This window comes from Bos mutus, chromosome 23 (assembly GCF_027580195.1).
Source record: "Bos mutus isolate GX-2022 chromosome 23, NWIPB_WYAK_1.1, whole genome shotgun sequence".
Taxonomy (NCBI): domain Eukaryota; kingdom Metazoa; phylum Chordata; class Mammalia; order Artiodactyla; family Bovidae; genus Bos; species Bos mutus.
Genome location: NC_091639.1, coordinates 32,413,558 through 32,429,449, shown reverse-complemented (window position 1 = coordinate 32,429,449; position 15,892 = coordinate 32,413,558). Strand labels below are relative to the sequence as shown.

Here is a 15,892-nt window from a genome sequence, read left to right as displayed (position 1 = left end):
TGACATTGTTGATCAGTTATACCCCAATACAAAATTAAAAGTTTAAAAAAAAGAGAGAGAGAAGCTACTGCAACAAGAAACCTGCACACAGCAACTAGAGAGTAGCCCCCACTCACCGTAACTAGAGACAGCCAGTGCAGCCATAATTAAACAAATAAAATTTAAAAGCAAAACAAACTCCATGTTGGACCTTCAGGAGATGCGGAGGATGGAGCTTCTTGCTCTGGAGTCATAAAGGACATTTAGCCTGCTTTTCCTCCACATGTGACTCAGGCTCTGTGTGCTACAAACCTCTAGAGCCTTCCCAGAGACCTGGACATAAGAGAAGATTGCAGCAAGCCTCAGGAGACCTCGGTCCTGGCTGTGTGCCCTGGGAAAAACCCCTTTTTTTGTCATGGGACTCAGTTTCCCCTTTTGTGCAATGGGCAGCACAGCCCTTACAGGGTTGGCCCCAGGCCTCCCTCCCTGGATAGCCAGGGTTAGGATGTGACTTCTCGCGTGGTCTGGCAGTGAGTCCCTCTTGTGTAACCATGGGGACCCCTGCCAAAGGACTAGTCAAGAGTGGCCAGGCCTTGATCCCTGCCCCTGCCAGGTGCATAGGGAAACCCTGGAGAAAAGGCCCCAATGTCTTCCAAGACGAAACAGGCTTTCCCATGGTAGGTGTGAATGGGGTTAGACATCAGGAGGTACTGACTTCCCAAATGAGGGTGGTTTCTGAAACAGATCATACAAAAGCCATCTCTCCCTCCTACCTCCCCACCTCAGCCCCAGTGGCATCTCCATGGGGGAAGCCTAAGATTTAAGGGTCACTCTGCAGCCTGTGAGACTGAGGTCAGACATGGGAAAGAACTTCCAAATAGTGGGCTAGATAAGGAGTGTCATACATCATCAAAGAAGGGGGTGCCCTGGGGCCTATTAAGGAACTGGGGAGTCACGGGCCACACCTGAGGCAGTGGAGGTGAGATCTGGGCCGGAGTCCAGAGAGCAGTGTCCTCCTCGCTGGCCTTGAGCAGATCCTTCTCCTCTTCTGCAGATGGGAGGTGATGATACCAGCTTACCAAACAAGGTAGGCTCAGGCTGCCAATGGCAGGGTGATGTGGGTGGCTTTGCTCTGTGTATTTGGATGTTGTACGTCCTTCCAAAAGTAAACCATATCATATTTTTAATGCCTTGGCATAGGTTGTGCCTTTCTCTACCGGCAGATCCACAGGCCCTTTCCAGCTGCTGTTGCAAGTACTTTGAGTGCGTTGAACTCATTGAATCTTCTCAGTGACTGTCGTTAGCCCCATTCAGAGAGCACACCAAGACTCAGAGAGGACTAGTGACTGGTCCAAGCTTAGCAGTAGCCCTTAGCGGGCTCCAGGGCAGTGCTGCCATGGTAGATATGTTCCAGTCTCTGCACGGTCCAACATGGTAGTCACCGGTCCCATGTGGCTTTCATCTTTTACTTTTTAAAATATATATTTATATGATTTATTTGGCTGCCTGGGTCTTAGTTGTGGTGCACGGCTTCAATCTTCCTTCCGGCTTGCAAATTCTTAGTTGCAGCATGTAGGATCTAGTTCCCTGACCAAGGATCAAACCTGGGCCCCCTGCATTGGCAGCACAGAGTCTTACCCACTCGACCACCAGGGAAGTTCCCCTTGTGGCTTTTAAGCATTTGCCATATGACTCATGCAACTGGGGAACTTTGGATTCTAATTTTACTTAATTTTAGTAACAGCCACATGTGGCTAATGGCTACTGTACTTCAGACTCTGCTGAGCCATGAGCAGGGACCATCTAGATGTATCCCTGTCAAGTTCCAACCACCCTCCTCCTGGCTGCTCCCAGCCCAGACTTCCACGAAAGCTCTCTCTTTTTGCCACATTCCTCTGTGAGAGCTCCTTTGTCCCACCCACAGCTACCTGTAGATTCCTTACCTGCCCTGAAGGTGTCCTGGAAGGCAGGGGCTGCCTGGGGCCGTATGTGTGAGCTCCCGGTGGGGTCTGACCCTGTGAGGTCTAAGAGCCTCACATGACACCAGGCAGAAAACACTGCTCCCCGCTCCAGAGGGGACCCAGCCCTCCTTGGTGGACCCTTAGCGACTCATGACAACTGGGGAGGCATGTGTAGACAGCCCTCCCACACCAGGGCCTCAAGCTGGAGGATTCCCCCCTGGGTCACACCCTCTCCTGGGTTCTGACAGGCCTCCAGCTCTGTTCCCAGGGCCCTGATGCAGCCCTGGACACTGGGGCCACAGGAAGGGGTCAGGCACAGGCACCGGGGGTCATAGAAGCTGGAAGGTTCCATTCCCCCAGGGAACTCCCATGAAGTAGGAAATGTTGTCAGCAAGGTGGGCAGGTGGGAGGAAGCATCTGCTGCAGGAAGAAGAGCGAAGTCAAGGGCACAGAGGCTTTTTGGTTTGGCTTCATGGTCACATGGGAAAGAAGGGTCAAAGCTACAGAGAGCCAGATCAGAGCACGCAGCTGGCTGATAACATCGATAGCCACGTGCGTGCAGCGCTCCTTGAAGGCCGGCACCTTCCGGACCCGTCACACCCGTTGATTCACTTGGTCCTCACAATCGCCTGAGGGGTGGATATGCCAGACAAACAAGGAAATGCAAGCTCCAAAAGAGAAAGTCACCTGCCCGGGTCCCAGAGCTGGCAGGTTGTGCCCCCGACCGCCTGGCCTCGCCCAATGCTGCACATGCCCGCCTCCTTCCTGAGACTCTGCCACTTCACTCTGCAAACAACAGATTATAAGGAAGGTCTGGCTGGGTGTCTGCTGATTGCTGAGTGGGAATGGTGAGTGGGGATGGGAAAGGCTGGAGGCCGGGAGCCAGAGCAGGAATGGCTGCTTAATTGGGAAATAGGAGGCCCGTCCTGAGATTCTTAGGAAACCAGGTCAGGAGGGTGAGGGAGAGGCCAGGTGGTCGGGGTGGGGCAGAGGAGGACTGTGTTAGAGAAAGAGAATTGAGTTTCAGTTCAGTTCAGTTGCTCAGTCGTGTCCGACTCTTTGCGACCCCATGAATCGAAGCACGCCAGGCCTCCTTGTCCATCACCAACTCCCGGAGTTCACTCAGACTCATCCAGCCATCTCATCCTCTGTCGTCCCCTTCTCCTCCTGCCCCCAATCCCTCCCAGCATCAGAGTCTTTTCCAATGAGTCAACTCTTTGCATGAGGTGGCCAAAGTACTGGAGTGTCAGCTTTAGCATCATTCCTTCCAAAGTAATCCCAGGGCTGATCTCCTTCACAATGGACTGGTTGGATCTCCTTACAGTCCAAGGGACTCTCAAGAGTCTTCTCCAACACCACAGTTCAAAAGCATCAATGCTTTGGCGCTCAGCCTTCTTCACAGTCCAACTCTCACATCCATACATGACCACTGGAAAAACCATAGCCTTGACTAGATGGACCTTTGTTGGCAAAGTAATGTCTCTGCTTTTCAATATGCTATCTAGGTTGGTCATAACTTTCCTTCCAAGGAGTTAGTGTCTTTTCATTTCATGGCTGCAGTCACCATCTGCAGTGATTTTGGAGCCCAGAAAAATAAAGTCTGACACTGTTTCCACATCTATTTCCCATGAAGTGATGGGACCAGATGCCATGATCTTCATTTTCTGAATGTTGAGCTTTAAGCCAACTTTTTCACTCTCCTCTTTCACTTTCATCAAGAGGCTTTTTAGTTCCTCTTCACTTTCTGCCATAAGGGTGGTGTCATCTGCATATCTGAGGTTATTGATATTTCTCCTGGCAATCTTGATTCCAGCTTGTGCTTCCTCCAGCCCAGCGTTTCTCATGATGTACTCTCCATATAAGTTAAATAAACAAGGTGACAATATACAGCCTTGACGTACTCCTTTTCCTGTTTGGAACCAGTCTGTTGTTCCACGTCCAGTTCTAACTGTTGCTTCCTGACCTGCATACAAATTTCTCAAGAGGCAGGTCAGGTGGTCTGGTATTCCCATCTCTTTCAGAATTTTCCACAGTTTATTGTGATCCACACAGTCAAAGGCTTTGGCTTAGTCAATAAAGCAGAAAGAGATGTTTTTCTGGAACTCTCTTGCTTTTTCCTAGAGCATGTTAAATTTGAGGGGCCCTGACTTATATGCAGACTTCACCTTCTAATGCAGGGGGTGTGGCTTCAGTCCCTGGTCAGCAAGCTAGGATCCCACATGGTTGAGGGCCAAAAAACAAAATAGAAGCAATATTGTAACAAATTCAATAAGGACTTAAAAAAAATGGTTAACATTTTTAAAAAATCTTAAAAAGAAAAACACCTGAGGTAGAAGAAACTGTCCACACTGATTTGGAGGTCAGGGTGGACAGTTGAGGCCTCAAGAGGACTGATAAGGAAGGGAAACCCCAGTCTCACCCTAAGGCCTTCTGGTCTCTCCAGGACCAGAGTGGTAGGCCTTCAAGGACATGGAGGAGGAGACCCCAGGGAACATAGGAGGTCAGCGTGCAGAGGCTCGGCTCAGGAAGATGGGAACGCAGAGGCCCCAGCAGATTCGGTGCCGAGGAGGTCCTGGCAGGGCCTGCAAAGCAAGGACCAGGGGTGAGCAGGGGCAGAAGGCAGGCCGTGTGGTGGGAAGTTGGGGTGGGGGGCATTCTCCGGGAAGAAGAGGAAGATGGGGCAGTGGTTGGAGGGGCAGTGGGGTGCACCTCTGGGGGACTCCAGGCACGCCCCATTGCGTGTTAGTCCCTGGAGCTTCAGGTCTGCCTGCCCGGCTCCATCTTGTGAGAGTGGCTCCTCTGAGCTCCTCCCCCACACCCTCCCCAGAGCACTTTAAAAAGTGCTGAGCCCACTGCAGGCCCTGGGAAGGGTTTGCTGATTCACAGAGGTGGAGGGCATAGCAGCCAGAAGATGGCAGAGCCCTCACCCTGCCCTGGGGAGGGCGGGCATCCCGAAGCCTGGGCACACGGTGGCCTGGAGGATGCAGGCGAGGCAGCAGCACCCCGCCATCCTTCACACACACTCTGTGCCCGGGGGGAGCTCAGCAAGGGCCGGCCCCAAGAGCCAGGAATAGAGAGACCCACGGATGGATGCATAGTCTCTGAGGCAGAGGAGAAGAGAGGGCCAGATGAGCAGTCCTAGCACAACGGTTCTCCAGGAGAGGGCACAATTCCTGCCTGCAGAATATCAAGGAGGGCTCCGTGGAGGAAGTGGCGCGAGTGCTGGGCCCCGTAGAGGTACAGGGAAAGTGCACAGGCAGGAGATGGAGAGGCCTTGCCAGCATCTGGCCAGGGGCCTGGTTGGTTAGCTCCTGCGGGGGCTGCCTGTGAGGGACGAGTGACATGAGGCCAAAAGGAAGCTGGGTTCCAGTAGAGAGAGCTTTGAACGTCCCACTGAAGAGTCTGAACCTTATCCTTCCGGCAGAAGCAAGTGCTTGCAGGACTGACAGCACCCCTGGGGTAAGGGGGGTTGTGGGAGGGCAGCGGGGTCCTCAGTGGGAGAGCAGAGGACGGGAATGTCCATGAGGACCTGCTCCAACTCTCCCACAGCCGGGCTGGTAAAAATAGCTAGGAATTCCGCTGGGATAAAAATAGACGTGGGCGGGGGTGTTCACCTGCACCGACAGGTAGGAAAAGTATGTTATGGCTGAGGGCCACCTGACAGGTCACGAGAGGGAGCCGGATCCCCACAGAGCGGCTGCCTCCTCCTCCACCCTTGGAGACCCAGGCCCTCTGGGCAGCTCTGAGCAAGGCCTGACCACGAGGTGCGGTCTGGAGTTGGCTCTCCTGGGCCTGCAGGCCACCCCCTCTCTTAGGCTCTGGTTCAGGGCAGGCCTGGCTTTGGACATCTTCTGAGAATCCTCTGGGCATCTCCTTACTTTCATCTTGTTTCTGAAAAGAGTCTCTTCCCCGAGGGCAAAGCATCTCTCTCCTAGAGCCCCTGTCTGCACTAGGTTTTTTTCTTGCTGTTATTTTTAGCTGTGCTCAGTTGCTCAATCGTGTCCAACTCTTTGGGACCCCTGTGCTGTGGCCCGCCAGGATCCTGTCTGTGGGATTTCCCAGGCAAGAATACTGGACTGGATTGCCATTTTCTTCTCCAGGGGATCTTCCCGACCCAGGGATTGAACCTGAGTCTCCTGCAGTGGCAGGCAGGTTCTTTACCACTGAGCCATCAGAGAAGCCCATTTTTAGTTACCATTCAGTAAAATGTACTTTCTTTTCCTTCTAGTATACAGTTCTATGAATTTTAACATATGTCTAGATTCATGCAACCACCACCACAATTCAGGATACAGAACTGTTCCTCATCCCCTAAAAATCCTTCATGCTATCCCTTTATAATAAGTTACACCCTCACCACACCCATAACCCTGGCAACCACTAATCTGTTTTCCATCACTATAATTTTGTCTCTTCGAGACTGTCAACTAAATGGAATTGTTCAACACATAACCTTTAGACTAGTTTCTCTTACGGAGCATAAATGTCTGAGATCCATCCAAGTTGTTGCATGTCTCCATATCGTGCCTTTTAATCGTTGAGTAGTATTCCATTGTCTGGATGTACCATACTTTATTTAACCATTCACTCACTGAAGGACATTTAAATCATTTCCAGCTTTCGACTATTATAAATAGAACTGTTGTACAAGCTTTCATGTGAAGAAAAGTGTTCATTTCTCCGGGATTTCTGGGTCATGTGGGAAGCATATGTTTAACTTTACAAGAAACTAACATACCTTTTTCCCAAGTGCATGTACCATTGTACATTACCACCGGCAATATATGAGGGTCCCATTTCCTCTGCATTCTTATCAGCACTTGGTTCTGTCAAATAGTTTTTTTTTTTTAATTCTTTCATTACATATAATTGTATGTTTTGGGTTTGTTTTTGTTTTTTGTTTTTTGTTTTTCCTTTTTTGGCTGCACTGAGTCTTCACTGTGTTTCAAGGGCTCTCTAGTGCAGAACGACTTTAGTTTCCCGCAGCACGTGGGATCTTAGTTCCCCAACCAAGGATCAAACCTGCGTTCCCTGCCATTGGAAAGCAAATTCTTAACCACTGGACCACCAAGGAAGTCCCAAGAGTTTTTATCATAACTATCCTTATAGGTGTGTTTTTTCTGGAATTTGTGTGGTGTATCTCATCAAGATTTCCACTCGCATTTCCCTCATGGCTAATGATGTTGAATATTTGCTCACGCATTCGGCTGTCATCTTTACATCCTTATGGTGAAGTGTCTGCACAAGTCCTTTGTCCAGCTTTTAATTGGGTGGCTTGTTTTCTTACTGTTGAGCTTGGAGAGTTCTTTACAGAATCTGGATAGAAGTCCTTTTCTGCGTGTGCGGTTTGAAGATATTTTTTCCCACTCTGCAGTTAGTCTCTTTGTTCTATTGGCAGTGTCTTTGGCATAGCAAAAGTTTTTAATTTTAATGAAGTTCGATTTATCAGTTTTTCCTTTCATGAATCATGTTGTCGGTATCATTTTTAAAGCCCGTCACATCACCCTGAGTCATGAAGATTTTCACTTATGTGATCTTCTAAAAGTTTTACAGTTTTATGTTTTATATTTAGATCTCTGATCCATTTTGATTTGCTCTTTGTATTTAAGCCAGAGCTAATATTTTTGCTCAGGGTGACCAATTGCTCCAACGCCATCTGTTGAAAAGACTACATTTCCTCCACCAACATGTCTATACCACTGTACGTGCTGATCACATTCGTGTGTGTCAGTTTCTGGATGTTCTATTCTATTTCGTTGATCTATTCCATTGCTTCGCCTTGATTACTGTCTTGATGACTGTAGTTTTATGCCAAGTCTTAAAATCGGATGGATTCCTCCCACTTTATTTTTTGTTTTCAAAACTGTTTTTTGTTATCTAGTTCTTTGCCCGTCTGTAAATTTTAGAATCTACTTGTTAATATCTAGCCCTTGTTAATATCTAATTCCTGCTGAAATACTGATCAGCATTGTGTCCAATCCATAATTCACTTTGGGAAAATTGACATCTTTAGTACATTGAACCTTCCAACGCATAGATACAGTATACTGTTGATTTATATCGGTGCTCATTGATTTCTTTTTTTTTTTTTTTTTGGCCACACCTGTAAGGCATGTGGGATCTTAGTTCCCTGACCAGGGATTGAATCCAGGCCCCCTGCAGTGGAAACATGGAGTCTTAGCCACTGGGCCACCAGGGAAGTCCCTTCACTGATTTCTTGCGAAAGCATTCTGTAGTGTTCAGCATATAGATCCTGCATAGCGCATTACGGTCTTCCTTTGTTCAGCTAATACTTGGCTCCTCCATTAGACTATCAGCCCCACAAGGGCAGGGATCACATCCATGTTGCACCTGCTGTGTTCAGTGAGCTCCCAGGGGTCTGCCCAGTGTGAAGCAGGCTTTCACTAAGTATCTCTGAGTGAATGACAGTACTTCTGCATTCATTTTATGTAATCTTCTCTAAATCCCTTCCAGATAGAGATTATGCTCCTTACTTCATGAAGGAGAAAACCAAGGCTTGGAAAGGAGCTGTAGTAAGAGTCATTCTAAGACTGGAGCTAAAGATTCACATCCCTTGGCATACATACCCTATAAAATCCCATCCCTTTGAGTGTGGAAAATACCCTTGAATGTGATGAGATATCATTTCTATGATTAGATCACACTCCATGACAAAGATGAAAGGATTTTGCAGATGTAATTAAAGTCCCTAAGCAGTTGGGAAATAGATTGGGAAACAGTGGAAACAGTGTCAGACTTTATTTTTTTGGGCTCCAAAATCACTACAGATGGTGACTGCAGCCATGAAATGAAAAGACGCTTACTCCTTGGAAGAAAAGTTATGACCAACCTAGATAGCATATTGAAAAGCAGAGACATTACTTTGCCAACAAAGGTCCATCTAGTCAAGGCTATGGTTTTTCCTGTGGTCATGTATGGATGTGAGAGTTGGACTGTGAAGAAGGCTGAGCACCAAAGAATTGATGCTTTTGAACTGTGGTGTTGGAGAAGACTCTTGAGAGTCCCTTGGACTGCAAGGAGATCCAACCAGTCCATTCTGAAGATCAGCCCTGGGTGTTCTTTGGAAGGAATGATGCTAAAGCTGAAACTCCAGTACTTTGGCCACCATATGCGAAGAGTTGCCTCATTGGAAAAGACTCTGATGCTGGGAGGGATTGGGGGCAGGAGGAGAAGGGGATGACAGAGGATGAGATGGCTGGATGGCATCACTGACTCGATGGACGTGAGTCTGAGTGAACTCCGGGAGTTGGTGATGGACAGGGAGGCCTGGCATGCTGCGATTCATGGGGTCTCCAAGAGTCGGACACGACTGAGGGACTGAACTGAACTGAATCACAAAGGAGATTTTCTTGGGTGGGTCTGACCTAATCAGGTGTGCCTTTAAAAAAAAAGAAGGAATTTTTTAAGAAAACGTGGACCATTTTTAAAGTCTTTATTGAATTAGTCTCCCAGGCAGCACTAGTGGTAAAGAACCCCCCTGCCAATGCAGGAGACGCAGGAGATTCGGCTTCGATCTCTGGCTCAGGAAGATCCCCTGGAGTAGGAAATGGCACCCCTCTCCAGTATTTTTGCCTGGAAAATTCCATGGGCAGAGGAGCCTGATGGGCTATAGTCCACAGAGCTGAAAAGAGTCAGACAGGACTGAGCTACTGAGCACACACACATTGAATTTGTTACAATATTGCTTCTTCTTTTTTTTTTTTAATGTTTTGGTTTTTTGGCCATGGAGAAGGAAATGGCAACCCACTCCAGTACTCTGGCCTGGAAAATCCTATGGACAGAGGAGCCTAGTGGGCTACAGTCCATGGGGTCGAAAAGAGTCAGACACAACTGAACAACTTCCCTTCCTTTCCCTTTTTGGCCTTGAAGCATGTGGGATCTTATCTCCCCAACCAAAGATCGAACCCATACCCCCTGCATTGGAAGGTGAAGTCTTAATCACTAAACTGCCAGGGAAGTCCCTAGGTGTGCCTTTTAAATGAGAGTCTAGAGGACACAGATGAAAGGAGCCAGGGAGGTTTGAAATAGCAGAGGTGCTCTCCTGTTGGCCTTGAGGAAGCAAACTGCCATGTTATGGAGCAGGTCACATGGCCGGGAAGAACATGGGCCTCTAGGTTGAGGCCCCCAGTCCCCCAGCTGCAAGGAACTTGGCAGAGGTGATCTCAGATGACATCATAGTTCCAGCCAACACCTTGATTTCAGCCTGCTGCAACCCAGGACAGAGAACCTAGTGATGCTGTGCCCAGACTTCTGAGCTACAGAAACTGTGCAATAACAGATGGGTGTGGTTTTAAGCTAAGTTTATGGTGATTTGTTATGCAGCAATAGGAAGCGAACACAAGGCCCTATGCTAGCGTCCCCACGTGGGTCTCTAGCTGCCAAGATCTTTCTCCCCACCATTCAAGCAGCTCCTGATGGCTTCTCCTCTTAGGGAGCGAGAGGAGCCTTCCAAGTTCATGCCTTTTGTTCTGCTGTATTTTGTTCTTCTCTTTGGACCTCAAGCTTACAGAGATCTGTGATACTCATTAATGGTCCACAGGCAGCCCATTTCCATTTACGTTGGTTAGTTAGTTGGTTTTAATAACACAATAAACTTACTTACCACCACCCAGAACAATAGCTAGTTCTTGTTCTAACATCCATAAAGTCACCACCCAGAACAATAACTAGTTCTTGAGAATAACCACATCTCACCATGGCCCTCACTCCTCTCAGCCCTTCTACCTGCGGTAACTCATCTAAATTTAACATTCGTCATTCCCTTGCTTAATACTTTATAGAGTTTAATTACATCCATGTGGATTCCATAAAACTCATTTTAACATTTTAATGGTTTTTAACTTTATAAAAAGAATCATGGGGTACATAATTTCTAGGGACTTCTTCATCTCAATTTTTTGTTGCCAAGATTCATGCATAATGTGGCAAGTTAAAGTAGGCCATTCATTTTGACTGCTGTATAGTATTTCATCCTGTGACCACATAGCCACAGCCTGTTCATCCACTCTGCTGCTGATGGGTATTGGGGTGGTTTCCAGCCCTACTATCGTCAACAGTGCTACTCTGAACATTCTCATCCAGTCTCCTGGTTAATTAATTCATTTCTGTGTCTAGTTCTGCTTGAATAAAGGCAAGGAAAGGACTTTGTTGCTTTGTCACAGGGGAAACAGGAGCCTAATAGAACTTCCCACTAGGGCCCCACCCTTGACTGCTGGGAGTGATTGCTCCCACTGCACTCACCCCAAACTGCTGCTCCCAAAAGATACATCCAAATGCCATCAGCCCAAACACCCAGATATGGGGCCTTGAGCCCCACTGCCACCCACCCAGGGAGTGTCAAGAGCACTCAGCTGCTCCGCCCCAACCCGAGTTTCAAACTTGAGAATCAGCTCCAAGGAAGCTCCCTGACCACGGTGGCAGCTCCCTCACGGCTTTGGCGTCACTCTGCACTCGGAACTTGATATTCCAAGGTGTCCCCTGGCCTAGACCACCACAGAACAGGCGATGATGGCAAGGGCGGCAGCAAGTTGGCCAAGCGGGAAGTGAAATGTAGCCCCAGGCCAGCCCCTGCCCTGCCGAACCTCGATGGAGACCCTGGTTGAGTCACTGACCCCTCTGGAGCTACAGTGTCCTCACACAGCCCAGAGGTGATGCACAGCCAGTGAGATAAGAGGTTTGACATCTGGCTGGAGGGAAAGTACGAGAGGGTGGAAAGGCCTGAGAGCAGTTCAGGGTCCTTTCTGTACAAAGCACTCTACCAGGGCTGAATAGAAGTGATGCTCATGCCCAGAGTCCCTAACTGCATTGTCACATGAAGCAGGAGGGGACCACACCCTCTCCAGGCTGTGATCCTGTCTCCCTGCCCCCTGGCTGCCCTCTCAGCACGAGCTGACCTCACCTCCATGGGTGGCATGGGGAATGAGACTCCTGGCTATGGGACAAGGGGGCCCAGCAGCTAGGGACCCAGCCCTCTGCAAACAGAACTGAGTCAAAACCCCAGCTCCACCCCTTTCCAGCTGTGTGACCAGGCGGCTTGCCTAAGGTTTTCCACCCTCAGTTTCCTCACCTAGACAATGCTCTATGATGTCGTGATTAACAGTCCCCTCCTTGTGCTCCCGTCTTGACTCTGCCACTTACTAGATATGTGACCCTGGACAAGTCACCGAATCTTCTGGTGCTTTGGTTTCCTCAACTGTAAACTAGGGTTGCAAATGCTGCTGCTGCTGCTAAGTCGCTTCAGTCGTGTCCGACTCTGTTCAACCCCATAGGCAGCAGCCCACCAGGCTCCTCTGTCCCTGGGATTCTCCAGGCAAGAACACTGGAGTGGGTTGCCATTTCCTTCTCCAATGCATGAAAATGAAAAAGTGAAAGTGAAGTCGCTCAGTCATGTCCGACTCTTAGAGACCCCATGGACTGCGGCCCACCAGGCTCCTCCATCCATGGGATTTTCCAAGCAAGAGTACTGGAGTGGGGTGCCATTGCCTTCTCTGTGCAAATGCTAGCCACCTCACAAATGAAAATTAAATGAGTTGATGTTTGTAAAGAGATTGAATGCCTAGCACACAGTAAGATCTCAGTAGTGACGATCAGTGGAGAAGGCAATGGCACCCCACTCCAGTACTCTTGCCTGGGAAATCCCATGGATGGAGGAGCCTGGTGGGCCGCAGTCCGTGGGGTCGCTAAGAGTCGGACAAGACTCAGCGACTTCACTTTCACTTTTCACTTTCATGCATCAGGGAAGGCAATGGCAACCCACTCCAGTGTTCTTGCCTGGAGAATCCCAGGGACAGGGGAGCCTTGAGGGCTGCCGTCTATGGGGTCGCCCAGAGTCGGACATGACTGAAGCGACTTAGCAGCAGCAGCAGCAGCAGTGACGATCAGAGTGATAGTCAGCATCATTCATCCATTTACTTAAGTAGTTTCAGTGGTGGGGGAAAGTAAACTATGCACCAGGCACTTTGTCTAAAACTGTCGGGAAGGGTCTTCCCTGGTGGTCCCGTGGCTCAGACACTTTGCTTCCAGGTTTGCAGGGGGCCCAGGTGTGATTCCTGGTCAGGGAACTAGATCCCACAGGCTGCAACGAAGATCCTGCAGGCTGCAATGAAGACTGACGACTCTGCGTGCCGCAACTAAGACCCGGTAACAGGGAGGCCTGGCGTGCTGCGATTCATGGGGTCGCAAGGAGTCGGACATGACTGAGCGACTGATCTGTATATAAGCTACAGGGGAAACACAGCAGAGAAAGACCGCCTTCAAAATTCAAAATCTCACCACCTGATGACTCTGAGACAGACTCAGGTACCCGAGAGGGGCGGAGGAGGGGCTGCACTGCACTGCCTGTGAACTGGGTGCTTGGCTAGAGAGAAATCAGGGCGCTTCATGAGGGAGGTGGCGCTTAGGGACAGGACCTTTAGGAGGACTGGGGGCTTGTACAGAGGAGGAAGAGGGCAGAGAGAAGTGCTTTATCCAGACATTACTGTCCAGCAACGTGGGGAACACGCCTCTAGGTGCAGCTAAGTCTTAGCCCTTCCCTGTTCAGAGAAGAAATCGAGGACCAGAAAGAAGGGGTCCTGCAAAGCCGTTTGGTGGCAGAGACCCTAGGACTCCAGGCCACACCCTGACACCAGTGAAGCTCCATCACCCTGCCTGGTCAGCTACTGCTGTGTAGTGGAGCACCCCAGAACTGAATGGCTGAAACAAATCACTTGATAACTTCTCATGTGCCTGTGGGTCAGGGTCCTGGGATGGGCCTGGGAAGGGCTCTGGCTCAAGTTCTGTCCTATGGTTTTAGTCCAATGGTGGCTGGAGCTGGAGCTGCAGGAGGCAGTCTGGACATCTCTGCTCTTCACATAGTCAAGGCCTGGCCATATGGTCTCTCGTCATGAGTAGTTTGGGCTTCCTCCCAGCACATACAGCCTCTGGGCTCCAGCAGCAAGCTTCCAGCCAGCAGTTTGGACATCTTCTCTGTCTCAGCCCTAAAGTCATGCAGAGTCTCTTCTGCCACTTCCTAATGGGCACAAATCCACCCAGATTCAAGGGAAGGGGGGCCAGACTCCACCTCTTGACAAGAGTGTGCAAGGTTCTAGAAGAAACTGTAGGATGGGAGACTTGGGGAAAATAACACCTGCCACCTGCACCTCCTGACCCCTGGCCTTGCTGCCCCTCCAGGGGGACATACCCCACCTGCAAGCAGGGGTTCCCCTAATAACGCACCTTGAGAAGGGCAGTGGATGGAGGTGGGGAGTTAGGGAGTGCGGGCCAGTTACACAGAGTAGAAGGAGCTCAGGTGGGAGATCCCCAGGCTGAGAAGGAAGCATTCCCTCCACTCCAGCCAGAAGCCAAGCACGGGGGGAATGGAGGCCTCTGGAAAAAGAGGCAGCCAGCTGACGCTGCCAGCCCAGTTTTGGATGGGGGAGGAAATTGGGCTTCCCCACATCCCAAAGGTCAGAAGGAGACATGGGCTATCCCCGGAGTGGAGTCAGGGTCCAGGCCCCAGGTCCAGCCAGCCTCCCACTCAATACTCCTGTGTTTCCATGTCCCGTTAGTGGTAAGGAACCCTCCTGCCAATTCAGGAGATACAAGAGACTCAGATTTGATCCCTGGGTCGGGAAGATCCCTGGAGAAGGAAATGGCATCCCACTCCAGTATTCTTGCCTGGAGAATTCCATGGACAGAGGAGCCTGGAAGGCCACCATCCACAGGGCTACAAAGAGTCAGATGCAATTGAGCACACACATCAAAACACCCCAGGACCTGGCTGCAGGCTAACCCGGTCCAGTCCCCCGACACCAGAACTGCCATCTCACAGCCTCAGAAGAGGGAAGCAGGGCTGTCAAAGCCCCCGTCTGGGATGGGGTCCACGGGCAGAGTCCGCATGGGCTTCATACCTGCAGGAGTTCCCAAAAAATCAGCTGAAGCCTCTGCTAACAGAGGCCTGCAGGCAGGAGGACCTAGATAGAGGAGAGCCAGTCTCACCTCCAGGGGTCAGGAACCAGAGGCTGAGCCAGGCCCACCCACCACCCACAAATCCCCAAAGCCGGGCCTTGGGAGAGGGGACCTGCTCACACCTGCCACCACCATGAAATATAGTTGACCCTTGAATGATGTAGGTTGTGAGAGGTGTTCAGGTGTGTATGACTCATAGTCAGTCCTTCGCATCCACCCAACCACAGACCATGTCTGATTGTAGTATTTATTATTGAAAATTATTTGCATAGAAGTGGACCCAAGCAGCTCAAACTCACGTTGTTCAAGGGTCAACTGTGTGCTTGATTATTCAAAGCACCTTTCCCAAGGTTCTCCCACAGGCTGTCAGGATCCAGGGAGACGTCCACGCCCTGTGCAGTCCGTGGGGCAGCGAGGCAAACATCAGTCATCATTACTGTGGGCTCTGCACAGGGAGGGGCCAGCCTAGAGCTGTGGGTTTTGGGGTTTTTTTTTTTTTTTTTTTTTGCCATTCTGCACAGCTTGTGTGATCTCTGTTCCCTGACCAGGGATTGAAACCAGGCCCTCAGCAGTGACAACGCCAAGTTCTAACCACTGGACCACCAGGGAGTTCCCAAGCTGTGCTTTAGAAGATTACTCTTGGGAGAAGGTTAGAGGGGGCAGTCTTCCACTTGCCACCCACCTGGGCCCCAGGGATTAGATTCTTCAGAAAGAAAGCCTCTACCTTAGCCTGGTTTCCTCCAAGAGTGGGGTTTGAGAGGGCTTTGGGCTGGAGTAAAGATAATTTATTTTTGAAGTGACCCCAGGGAGCAGGAGTGACAGAGGACAGGGGACAGAGTGAGACAGGGAAGTGGAGTCAGCCAATACCAGGAGGTTCTGGCACATTAGCTACCCTATGGGTGACTGGTGACCCAGCAGGGACCTATTTAAAAGTCTTAGGACATGTGTCTCAGAATTGTCTGCCCAGGGCGTTCCTGGTGACTCAG

The 15,892-nt window shown here is 50.0% G+C and overlaps 1 non-coding gene across 1 annotated transcript; it reads right to left on the bottom strand.

Moving 5' to 3' along the window:
* Nucleotides 1-1,562: 1,562 nt before the first annotated feature.
* Nucleotides 1,563-1,635, bottom strand: TRNAG-GCC (transfer RNA glycine (anticodon GCC)). The gene has a single exon. It is a non-coding gene; the product is annotated as a tRNA-Gly (tRNA).
* Between the last annotated feature and the right edge of the window lie 14,257 nt (nucleotides 1,636-15,892).